At 32.2% G+C, this 13,460-nt stretch overlaps 1 protein-coding gene across 1 annotated transcript in view; it reads right to left on the reverse strand.

Moving 5' to 3' along the window:
* The window catches only part of LOC145283584 (uncharacterized), a 131,258-nt gene extending 118,583 nt beyond the window's left edge, over window positions 1-12,675 (reverse strand). Inside the window, exon 1 of the mRNA XM_080132546.1 lies at window positions 12,414-12,675. The gene's annotated coding sequence lies outside the window, so the exon portion shown is untranslated. The remainder of the gene's footprint in view (window positions 1-12,413) is intronic.
* Between the last annotated feature and the right edge of the window lie 785 nt (window positions 12,676-13,460).

A 13,460-nucleotide genomic window follows, 5' to 3' on the forward strand; every position in this document is an offset into this window, starting at 1 on the left:
ATATATTAGATTGCAATACATTGGGTCCAATCCCTATATATAATAAAAGAGGCGCATTTTCCCCCCTCTGCACCAAAATACTGTGGGTTTACACCAACAGATGGCACATACAAATTTATTATATTTACGCTATTAGCCATTACCTTATTTAACTATAGAGCGACATTGTAGCCACATTAATTCGTAATATTAAAACATTAGATTTAATCCTAGGAGTGACATCATCATCATCGCCATAACCCATAGAGGAAGTAGTTTCCATTTCACATCCTAATCGCCAAGTACTACCACCGTCACCCATTAACATCGCGTATTTATACTCACATGGAATAGAATTTAGACTCCCTTCCTACGTAATTGATCTATTCACTATTTGACATAGAATTTACCTTTCCTTCTTCTACACTAAAAATACTAACGTCTCCCCATAGCTTATCCCCCACGCCATTTTCTACACGTGTCACTTCCGAAATATTACTTAGCTCTCTTTAAAACACTTTACACTTTCGTTGTCAGTGTGCTCTTGCAGCAAAAGAACAACGTCTTCCTATACCCAAGCATGTAACTTATTTAATTACAGTATTCTTTTTTTGGCCCATATTTTTTGCGGACTTTCCTGCTGCCATTAAACTATGACATTTTTTCTTACAGACGAAATACACTATGTGTTATTTATTTATTGTCTTACAAATATTTACAGTAGCAGAATATGACGTGAACACTAAAATAACCTAAAAGAACATAATTTATTTAGTTATTTTGAGGGGAGGGGGAGATATTCCTTCTTACGCAATCAGACGTGTTAGTTTTTTGGCGGGGCTCCAGTCTACGCGTGGGCTTAACAAATATTCTATCCGTCGAATTATATGTAAACATTTGATTCAATAAATTTAAAAAACACACCATTGCTTTATTTGTGTAGCGGTAAGTACATTTCTTCTTAGACATTTGTTCAAACTTGATCTACTAAGAAACACTAACATATTATGGTTGTTTTTTTTTTATTTATAACTATTTATTTTAACCATAATTATAAGTTTTAGAGCATAACTAAACTGATTAAATGTAACTAATTACGCTTATAATAAAAAAAAATCACGTGATTTTTGCTGCATTCATAACGTGGTACATACAAATTTCATCTCACAAGCAATTACATTAGACTAATTTACGTAAACAATTTATTAAATTAACAAAACGAAAATAACAGTTTGGTAATATTTTTTTTAAAAAACAAAAGAAAATCGAGAAGCATTTTTCCATGAAAAATACCGTACTTTCACCGAACAATTGACGCTTAAAACATACGTAAACTAGAAATACGTTTAAGATAACACAGACCATCTTCAGTAATGACCCACGTAAACAATTGATTAAATACAGTAAACGACCACATGATTAGTAACCAGCGTAGTTTACATCGCCTCGCTCCCCACAATACCCAACCCTCTTAATAACGGCTTGGGGTGGGGGAATACAACAAAAAACACTATATATATATATATATATATATATATATATATATATATATATATATATATATATATATATATATTGAAACTAACAATAAGAGAAAAATTTCGCTAGAACAAGGAAGACAAACATTTCATGAAACCACATCTTAACACTGACATGATGATTATTAAATTTTAGTTTAAAAGAATGCTGTTTTTAATATTCTGTACTTCCACTTAACTTTTTACAATACTTGAATTAATTGCGTCATCATTTAAAAATTAATTCTTTGGAAGAAAAATTTTAATTACCAAATTGTGTAATAACATCAGATAAAAAAAAATATTACATTTTCACTCCAAACAAGGCACATTGCCACTTTGTTGTAGGGGGCTACTATCAGGAACATAGGCATCAGGGGTACTGTGTAGGGAGTTGGGCAGCAAGATGTCGGTTCACGTTGCAGTTGAACTTCTGCATGTCAGTACAGTTGGGGAAGAAGAGACCCGGCAGAGAATTCCAAAGTCTAGCTGTCCTGGTGAAGGAACTAGTGGGGTAGAAGGCTCTCTTACATCTAGGGATCTCTATTGTGTAGAGGTGGGATTTAGCTGCTTGTCGAGTTTGTCGGGGATATTTACGTCGAGGGGGCACAAGTGCTTGCAGTTCGTTTGAGTATTCACCGTTAAAGTACTTGTAGAAAAGGCAGAGGGATGCAACATTTCGTCGATGGGACAGGGGCTGAAGCTTGGATGACAGTTCAGGACCTATCAGATTGTTCTTGAAGTACTTTAACGGTGGATGCTCCGTCGAACTGCAAGCACTTGTACCCTTCGACTTAAATACCTATGACAAACCCGGCAAGCAGCAAAATCATACTCCTGAGATTGTGAAAGAACTCCTTCCACATCAACAATCTCATGATCGCCATGATCTTATAGCAAGAGTTTTTAATCTAAAGTTAGTTATCCTTATACTCCTACTTACAAAAGGAAACATTTTTGAAGTTGTAGTAGCATACATGTACGCCGTTGAGTGGCAGAGAAGATAATTTTCTGCTTTGGCTTGAACAAAAGTTGAGATCCTCTGACATAGACTCGGTTATCAGTGCGGAAATTCCCGATTCTTTGACAGATCCAATTTTACAATATGTTATTAGATACCAAGTGATTCATGTGGAAACTTAAACAGGTCTTCACAGAGAGGTTCTAAGAGATATTCCAGACAGTTTCTGAATGAAACTCAGTTGGATAAAAATGGTTATCCACTATATTGACGATTATCTGCGGTAGCTAGGGGAATTTGAAACAACAGTTACCCTCCCTGGCAACGTAACATTTTCTGTATTATTTCTCATATAATTAATACGTACTCTTTTACTAAAATTATTAAAAATGTTTAGAGTATAATAGAATATTGGACCACTATAAGTGAGAAAAAATTCATGTAGGGACTCATCAGAGATTAAAATACAAATAAAATATAGTTTTATCTTAGCTATATTTCCTGGTATTCATCTTAAATTCCACGCAATTATGTAGAATGTAGAAACTATACATAAATAGAATACAGCTGAATCGTGAAATGAAATGTATTATCTAATAAGAACCGATGAAAATGAAAAGGTAATTAATAAACGCTCGTTTTTCAAAGGAATATGTAAAGTTTACCTTCATGTAATCACTTGCATGTCAATGACTGAGTACATTAAAAAGTTTGTATTAATACTTTTTAAATAGAAAATATAGGTTTTTTTAATATCAAAGAGCGAGAAGAAACCGCAACCTATATATATATATATATATATATATATATATATATATATATATATATATATATATATATATATATATATATATATATATATATCTTAGTGAATATTTTTTACGTGCATAAAGGTAAAAGTTTTATGCACGGCAAAAATATTTAATAAAAATAAATAAATAAATACCTCCCATAAAAAGTAAGGGTGATCTATTCATATATATATGAATAACAATAAGAGCTTATAGTTCTTAAAAAACGGCTAAGGTAGCTGGAAAAAAGCAGAATTTCATAGTTGTTAATATTACTAAATATGCCAATAACAAAATCTGATATATATATATATATATATATATATATATATATATATATATATATATGCTCTATTCATCAATCAGTTGAACACATATAGCATAATTTCTGAAGCAGCAGGTATCAATGTTTAATCGAAAAATTACTATATAAGAGCATGCATATATATATATATATATATATATATATATATATATATATATATATATATATATATATATATATGATAATCTCCATATATAATAAAATGATTTCAGAAATTCCCCATCTGGACCAAAGGACCGTAGGTGTGCAACAGCAGCTTCCTCATAAAAATTTATTATATTAATATAATATATATTAGCCACTATCATATGCAACTAGAACGACATTTTAGACACATTTAATCGTTATAATCCAATCATACATTTCATCATAAGAGCAACAGCATCACAATCGCAACATCTTTAGAGGAAGTAATTCCTATTTTCTCCTAAATATAAAGTCTTCCTATCGTCTCCAGTCAAACCAGGAGGAAATATACACAGTCTATAGATATTGTACCCGTCGTAACTGGATCATAAACTCATAGCCATAACATAATCTTTCCATTTCCCGATTCCAAAAGAATAAATTCTCCCTTCTCAAATTCCATCCACACTTATTGGCCGAGAGCTAACAATTCGATTATTCCGGAATCTTAATTTTAATGCATAAACGACCGCTCGATAAATTTTTAGAAAAAAAATAAAGCAAATACAAACATAATAACCGCTCATAAACAGAAAATTAAATACTAATAACCTTTTACTTACCCATGCATACATAACAACACGCCACTATCCCTCCCCTAAATAAAACAACAACAAAAAAAGAACAATAGGTACCATTGTTTATGTTTCAATTTTGGAGCGAACTTTACACGATTCTATTTTTTTAAATTTTGTTTTACTTTGTTTTATAACGGGGCGTTTTTTTTTTGTTTTTTTTTAATCTTTAAAATTTTTTTTGCATTTACTTTTAATGTGGGCTATTTAAATAACTTACATATTTTCCTAGATTTCAATAATGTGACATCTTATCTAGATTTGGTTTTGATAACTCAATAACCGTTAACATTAAGTTGACGCCCCTATATTTTATGCAGGTAGGTTTTAAACCCAATTACTTTGCCTACGAGACCACTTATATGTTAAATGTTTGATTTTAGAATAATTATACTTTAAGTGCAATATTTTCTTTATTTCTCTTTTCCAGACTCATTATCGTCACTGCAAATTCGTTACCTTTGTTTACGATTTTTAGATAATTTGTTTTACCTTAGCTCCACCTCTACATTTTCTATGCTGATTAAGACAATCTCATTTATATTTAGCAGATACAAAGATATACAAGATATAAAGACCTGTATTATGCACGTTTAATCAGTCACCGCCAGATTTGTACGCATTCGCGAGGAACAAATCCAATTCTATCCGACCGCCAACCCCTAATTTATTTTGTTGGTTCATAGTATTTGCAGGTGGATATGCTGAAAACGATTATCAAAGGTTAAATTTGGGGCAAATATTTTGATATCCCCTCAGAAAATGGAGTGTCTATTTCGATAGCCGTTCTTAATATAGGGAGGAGTTGGAGGTGTCTATTCAGAAAGCTGTTTTTCACATGAGGAGATTGGAGTGACTATTCCGAAATCCGTTCTTAACATAAGGAGGTTGAGGGTTGGGCGGCAACAACAGCAACAACAACAACAACAACAACAACAACAACACAACAACAACAACAACAACAACAACAACAACAACAGCAACAACAACAACAACAACAACAACAATAACAACCATACTTTAATTTTTTACAAGGGGACATGCTTCCACCGGGCAATGCCGACTAACGGGTCCTTCTAGTATGTTATAATATTATTCTCCTGCCACTGTAATCGAGCACTTTCATTTCTTAAAAAAGAAAAGAAAAAAAAATGATTATACGATAGCTGTTTCGCGGCTCATAAGTGTAGATATTGTTATAATGGCGAGATTCGAAACCAGATTGATAGTTGTTGTTTCACCACAACACTATCATGCACGCCACGAAAGTAAAGAAAATTATAATGTTTATATAGCTTTATATTTGTATTATCTACCGCCGAAAGCGTTTAATTCTTTCACGGAGAGCTGTGCCTTACACTAGGTGGCAACCTTCATTTACTTAATCAGGGGTTCAACCCTCGATTAGTGTGCGCATAAAGTAATCGAAAGACAACTGTTTCGCCGTAGTACAGCTCTTCAATTTTACTAAGTGACAATAAAGTATATAAGGGTATTGCCAATTTTATTTATTGCTTACTTTTGTTCAGTATATATATATATATATATATATATATATATATATATATATATATATATATATATATATATATATATATAAGTAATAAATTTGGCTTATCTTGACATTTTACTTATAATAAGATCCTTACTGTATTTATACATTTGAATACTTATTTAAAATGACGAGAAATCACGTTTTGAACAAGTACCAAGAAAGTACAGTCCAGTGTTAAGATAAGTGAAATTTATTACTTACTAGCGGCGGAGAAGTGTGTGTGTGTGTGGGGGGGGGCCCCAGTCATAAAATACGCTTAAATATGATATTTTAATTTCTTCAGATTTCATATATATTATTACAGAGTCGTGATTTCAAAAGTAAAAAAAAATGTATTCGGGTGCCATCAGCATGAATGTACAGTATATATATATGTATATGTATATATATATATATATATATATATATATATATATATATATATATATATATACACACACATATCTATATATATATATATGTGTGTGTGTGTGTGTGTATGTGTGTATATATATATATATATATATATATATATATATATATTCACTGTTTGGTGGAAAGAATTCCAGCAATGTGCTCGATTATAAACAAACATTTTTAATATAAGAGTTTAATATTAATTTATTTAAAACTGTACAGAAGGCCAGAAAAACATTGGTACCATCGGTTTCAAGCCTAACATAAGGGGGAGCAGTTGATGATAAATAATGTTAGATAATCGTCAGCCATATTGTTTTCCTAATTGCTAATATATAAGTTTGTTGATTAAAGAGTAAAGCAAAAATGTGGGATTATTTGTTTCTAAAGTTCGTTTTACATAATTTTAATTTAGAATGTGTTTGAAAATATTTTCAGGAAATTTTGGATTGTAGGTTCTTATTAAAAAAATCTGCGGTTAATTGGTTCTTAAATCGCAACAGTCATATATACAGGAAATTTATATATATATATATATATATATATATATATATATATATATATATATATATATATTGCCTAATCGTAAAATAAATATATTTTAATGTATGCGACTTTCATATTTATTATGCTAGAGTGAATTCTCTATTAATTTTTGTATTGCTCCGAATATACATTTGCCTATACCTTCGTCCCGACCCCGTCGTAAAATACGCTTTACAATAATATTATAAGTTATGAGTATTTAATTTTATAGTAACATTACATTATTGATTATTATTTTGTATTCAATATATTTATGATTTCAAATATACAAAAACTGACTAAAGTGCCATCATCTAAAATCGAAACAAAGCCATTTAGCGCTCCACACTTAGTCATTACCGTTTGGGGCATCGTCAAATGGATAAGAAAACTTATAACATATTTGCGTATGCGTAGAATAGCACTTAAGTTGACTTACACCTGTCAAGTTTCATTTTATTTCAATTTTGACCCTTTAACAAGTATTTTACTGGATGAAAACATTTTATTTCAAGTTTCTAGACCAAAAATTGAAAAGGAAGTTTGGTAGAGACCGTTCCGTAAACAGACAAAGTCACGCGCACACACACATATATATATGTGTGTGTGTGTATATGTATATAAGTATGCATATATATTTACATATACATACATATATACACACATATATATACACCCATATATATTTACATACATACATACATGTATATATACATACATGTATATATATATGGTGTTTTACTTCAGTTATATCAGATTATGGATACCCACTGTAAGGGTGCCTGCGCGTGGAATTTTTGTGGCAAGGGTTGCGTAATTTCTAACTACACCTCTCCTGAATCGACATTATTAAATACCAGTGGCAAGTGAGGTTCAGTACGATTGGAAACAATGCTGAGATAAGCAGAGAGCACATACAGCGCCTAGAATTCAACGTTGCTTAATTATATATATACTAGCATTTCAGCCCGGCGTTGCCCGGGTGTTTGGAAGTGTATGCTGAGCAAAAAAAAAAAAAGAGTACATTTTTTTTTAATTTGACCCCTATTATGACCCCTTAAAATTTATAGTTTCGGGCTCAAATCACTTTATTAAGTTAGATCCAGGTTCAAGGAACCTCTATCTAAAATTTTAAGTGTCTAGACCCAAAATTGTCGGAGGAGTTTGGTAGAGTTCTTAAAGGTCAAATCGTTGAAATTTGACCCCTTAACAGCCAAATTTCTGGCTGACACCCGTCACATCGATTTTCCCAAATCTCAGTACCCGGTATTTCAAATTTCGAGTCTATAGACTAAAAATTGACAGAGTTATTGCGTAGGGAAATGTACACAGACAGACACACAGACACACAGACAGACAGACACGTTCACTTTTATAGATATATAGATATATATATATACACACACACACACACATATATATATGTGTGTGTGTATATATATATATATATATATATATATATATATATATATATATATATATATATATATATATATATTGCTACTTCATTTAAATGGTCCTGGATATGACCTTAAACTATATCCAGTGGTGAGGCCCCAGCTGGCGGGCTTTGGGGAGTGTGGAGCCACCCTTTTAATTGCCATTGCTCCCAGGTCCACTCTGACCCGGAGTAGTACCTGTTAGGGTCCCAACTATGGGTTAAATAGAAACCGACTTGAAAACAACAAATATATTCTATTAAAAAATTTTCCTTCAAAATCCTTGGATTCGGCATTAAATAACCTGAAAAGGGTTGATATACCGTAAAACAAAAACAACCAACTAACCAACAACCAACCAACCAACCAACCAACCAACCAACCAACTTCATTTAATCACATAAATTAATATACGAAAGTATAATTTATGCGTAAATTTTCAGGATTTACTTCAACAGTGCTCAATACACAGGGAGAGCTAGGTAGTAAGTTATAAAAATATATATGGCAATTAAGCTTAATTGCCATATATATTTTTATAACTAACTAACTAACTAACTAACTATATATATATATATATATATATATATATATATATATACAGTTAGTTATAAAAATATATAAAATATGTATATATACAAACAAACACATACATACATAAATATACGTATAAAAAACGTGTATCATGATGATTGCAAAGTCTTGTCAGACGAGTGCCACTCCCCCAGACACTTAAATCCATGAGCCCAAAAATGACTTCCATCACCACAGGACCATTTTAATAGACAAATGCCTGAGAGAGTATCTACACAGATGGTGTTACAGAGTCTTAGCTTTGTACGACAGCTAAGTCTCTCCCTCGTTTCAAAATGTTGAGATCCAGCAACAAGTAAGAGCAAGATAGCCAGCAACAAGTTAAACTGCATACCAGCTTAATGCGGTACTGGTTTCCCGCTTTATGGTTTCTTAAATCAGAGATTTGCTTCTCCTAGAAAGGTTCCCTTCACCACGGCTTACAGGAGCCCTCTTCACCCCAATACTCACATACATACACACAAACACACACGGTGCTAGTTGGCTGTTGACCCCGAAAAAGAGTTCATTCGCTCTTTGGAAGGTCTTGTTTTTAAACCTCCACAAGTCTGGTGGGGGAACCAGTTTAGTCGCCGCTGACCCGACCATGAGGCAGGTAGTACTGGGTTACATGGTACCAGTAGCATATGCCATGATGATTGCAACGTCTTGTCAGACGAGTGCCACTCCCTCAGACATTTAAAATCCATGAGCCCAAATGCCTGAGGGAGTATCTATACAAAGATGATGTTACAGAGTCTTAGCTTTGTACGACAGCTAAGTCTCTCTCTCGGTTCAAAATGTTGACATCCAGCAACAAGTAAGAGCAAGATAGCCAGCAACATGTTAAACTGCATACCAGCTTAATGCGGGTACTGGTCTCACGCTTTGTTTTTTAAATCAGAGATTTGCTTCTCCTAGAAAGGTTGCCTCCACCACGGCTTACGGGAGCCCTCTCCACCCCAATACACACACACACACACACACACACACACACACACACACACACACACACACACACACAAATATACACTGTGCTAGTTGACCGTTGACCCAGAAAAAGAGTTCATTCGCCCTTTGCCATACATACATACATACATACATACATACATACATACATACATACATACATATAAAAAGACTCTTCCGTTGATTTCGACGTATGAGTTGTTGAACTAAGTTGTTCAGAAATCCACACAGATTATTTGTTTATAGTGGTGAAGGCTTTGTGTAGAACCAACTACACTTTTTTTGTATTACTGTTAATCTTTGTTGGTGCAGATGATTGTCACCAGACAGAGTATACATTAGACCGCAGGTTTTTACATCAGAGTTTCCTTCTCCTAGATGCGTTTTTTAAGGAAGACTAGGGGTGCATCTCTCCCTGCGATTTAATGCGCCCCCAGGTACCAACATGAAAATTTCTACGACTCGGCACGTTCCCAAATGGTTACCCATCATTTTGTACTGGTAAGCTCAACGTTGCTTAATTTCGGTGATCTGGCGAGTACCGGTTTTTACACGTGATTGAGCTGCACGCACGCACACACACACATATAAATATACATATACACATATATAAATATACATATACACATATATAAATATACATACACACATATATAAATATACATATACACATACATTTATATATATATATATATATATATATATATATATATATATATATATATATATATATGTGTGTGTGTGTGTGTGTGTGTGTGTGTGTGTTAAAATGAATTTACTGAGCAGACGGAATTAGATTTGTTGAATTTATTTGCTTCCCCCCCAAAAAAACAAATTAGGCACAAGGCCGTTTTTAATGTGGGGTAAAAACCAGCTCCCCTAAAAGTAGGCAAAAAGGGGGCACTCTGATTACCAAAAATAATAATTGTCCCAGTATAGAGGGTTTCCCCTCCATTGACTGGTACAAATTATCTTAAGTGCAGCATCTGCAGAAAGATACTACACTTTGATCCTGGCCCGAAGGCCAAGAACAACAGAAAAAAGACTGCTTTCATTCTCCCTTTCAAAAAGGAATATTCAAAATATAATAGCACTAAACCTTATGCCTAGAATTGCTATGTGCTAGACTTTTGATCGGAGTAAATTGATTCGCTTAAATTAAATTTAATTTTAATTTCATATAAAAGAAACATTAAAGAGTATGAAAATTCTACTACTTCTGATTTTTGTCACATTTTGACAATAGTTCCCCAATTTTCAGTTTGTTTGGTATATTCTAAAGTGATAGGCATAATATTGTCAAAACTTCCCATTTAAAATTCCTGTTTTTCATATTTGAATTTAATTTATGCATCGTTAGTTTAACAAGATTATCAGTTACGTAAAGTATTAAATAGTTAATAAAATCATGTTCATTTGAACAAAATTGAAACAAAAATGTGCTTAACATAAGGTATTATCTCATTTTATATTGATTTAATCTTCTAAGGCATAAAACAGGCAATAAAAAAACAAACTTTCTGTGTGTGCATGAGAACTATTACAAATATTATTATTTTTACCGACCAACACATTTGTTTCAGTTGCTAAACATTTATTATAGATATTGAAATCAATTGCGCCTTGTTTTTTTGCCGTTTGAAATGAGCGTTAATGCGTTGCAAATTAAAAAAAAAAAAAAAAAAACAAGAAAAAAAAACAAAAACAATAACATCCCCTCTCCCACAAACGGTAAAAATAATTCACGCGAATTTTTTCAAATTTTGTTGAAAGGAATGAACGCAGTACAAAATACAAATTTCCAGTTTTTTCAACGTATTTCAATTTTATTTCGTTACTTTTTTTTTGTGATCAAGAGCAGGCTCGCTTTTAATACAAAAAAATAAAATAAAATAAAAATAAAATAAAATATTAAATAAAAAAACAACATCGTTTTTATGCTTGAAAAATTAATATATATATATATATATATATATATATATATATATATATATATATATACATATGCATAAGCCTGACGAATCCTAGCGTGGATGAAACGTGGAATATTCTGTGTAGCTTAATTGCCATATATATTTTTATAACTTACTACCTAGCTCTACCTGTGTATTGAGCACTGTTGATGTAAACACTTAAAGTTTACGCATAAAATTATACTTTCGTACATTAATTTATGTGATTAAATGAACTATATATATATATATATATATATATATATATATATATATATATATATGCTTGTGTATATGTGTACATATGTATATCTATTTGATATATACGCTTGCAGTATAACTTTGTTTCAGTATGAGAGCGAGAGAGAGAGAGAGAGAGAGAGAGAGAGAGAGAGAGAGAGAGAGAGAGAGAGAGAGAGAGAGAGAGACCACACACAGCTGATGTTATAAATTATATATTACAGCTCTATCCGTCTATATATCTATCTCGATATATACCTACATCATACTTATATCACAAAATAAAATACTGAGAATATAGTTTTGGAGAGAGAGAGAGAGAGAGAGAGAGAGAGAGAGAGAGAGAGAGAGAGAGAGAGAGAGAGAGAGAGAGAGATACAAAGGAAGAGAGAGACGAAAAAAAAAGAAAAAAGATAAATGAAATACTCACCCGTTTTTCCACTTGTTTAATTATGCTTTTCTGTTCTTTTTTGTCGTTTCAAATGAAAAAAGGGGTTTTAAGGCATGTCTCTTTGATGCTCCGGTGACAATGTTTCTGAAGCAGTTTATCTACACGATAAGATATCGATGAGTTTCTAGTTTTGTCAGTGTGTGCCCGTGGGGAGCTCAAAACAAACTGTATCCAAGTGGAGAGGGCACATTAACGAGACGATCCTGACATTACTGATCATGTGAACACTTCGGTCCCGCTTGATCGGCGGTGCGTGTAACAGCATTGAAAGAAAAATTAAATATTTTCAGCAAAAAAAAATAAAAATAAAATAAATAAAATAAAATAAAATAAACTGAAATTTTCACTAAAATAAATATTCATTCAATTTGAATGTAGCTAAAAAAGAAACGCCTACACACACAGACACACACACACAGACACCTCCCCCACACACATACACACACATACACACACACATATATATATATAGAGAAAGATATACGCATATATATAGAGCGAAAGAGGGAGAGAGAGAGAAAAGGGGGGGAAACAAAGAAAGAGAGAAAGGGAGAGAAGATATATTACAACGTAGTTGAAAAAAAAAACTAGAGCTAATATAAATATGTATAGGCCTCCTGCTCTATTGATTATTATGTTGTACCCAATATATATTAGTGATATAACAAGTAAAAATAAAAGAAAATAAACTGAAATTGTCAGGAAAATAAATCCTCATTCAATTTGAATGTAGCTCAAAATGAAACGCTCCTCCATACATCTATCTATCTATATATATATATATATATATATATATATATATATATAGAGAGAGAGAGAGAGAGAGAGAGATAGATAGATATATATATATATAGAGAGAGAGAGAGAGAGAGGGGAGAGGGAGAGAGAAGATATATTACAAAGTAGTTGAAAAAAAAACAAAAAAAACTAGAGCTATTTTTACCGGCTAAAGACGATCTTAGGTCGCACGGTTACTAAACTCCAAATCTTCTGTTCGACCAGTCGACCAGTTATATATCTACAGAA

This window comes from Euprymna scolopes, chromosome 1 (genome assembly GCF_053919585.1).
Source record: "Euprymna scolopes isolate OS-2025 chromosome 1, ASM5391958v1, whole genome shotgun sequence".
NCBI lineage: Eukaryota > Metazoa > Mollusca > Cephalopoda > Sepiida > Sepiolidae > Euprymna > Euprymna scolopes.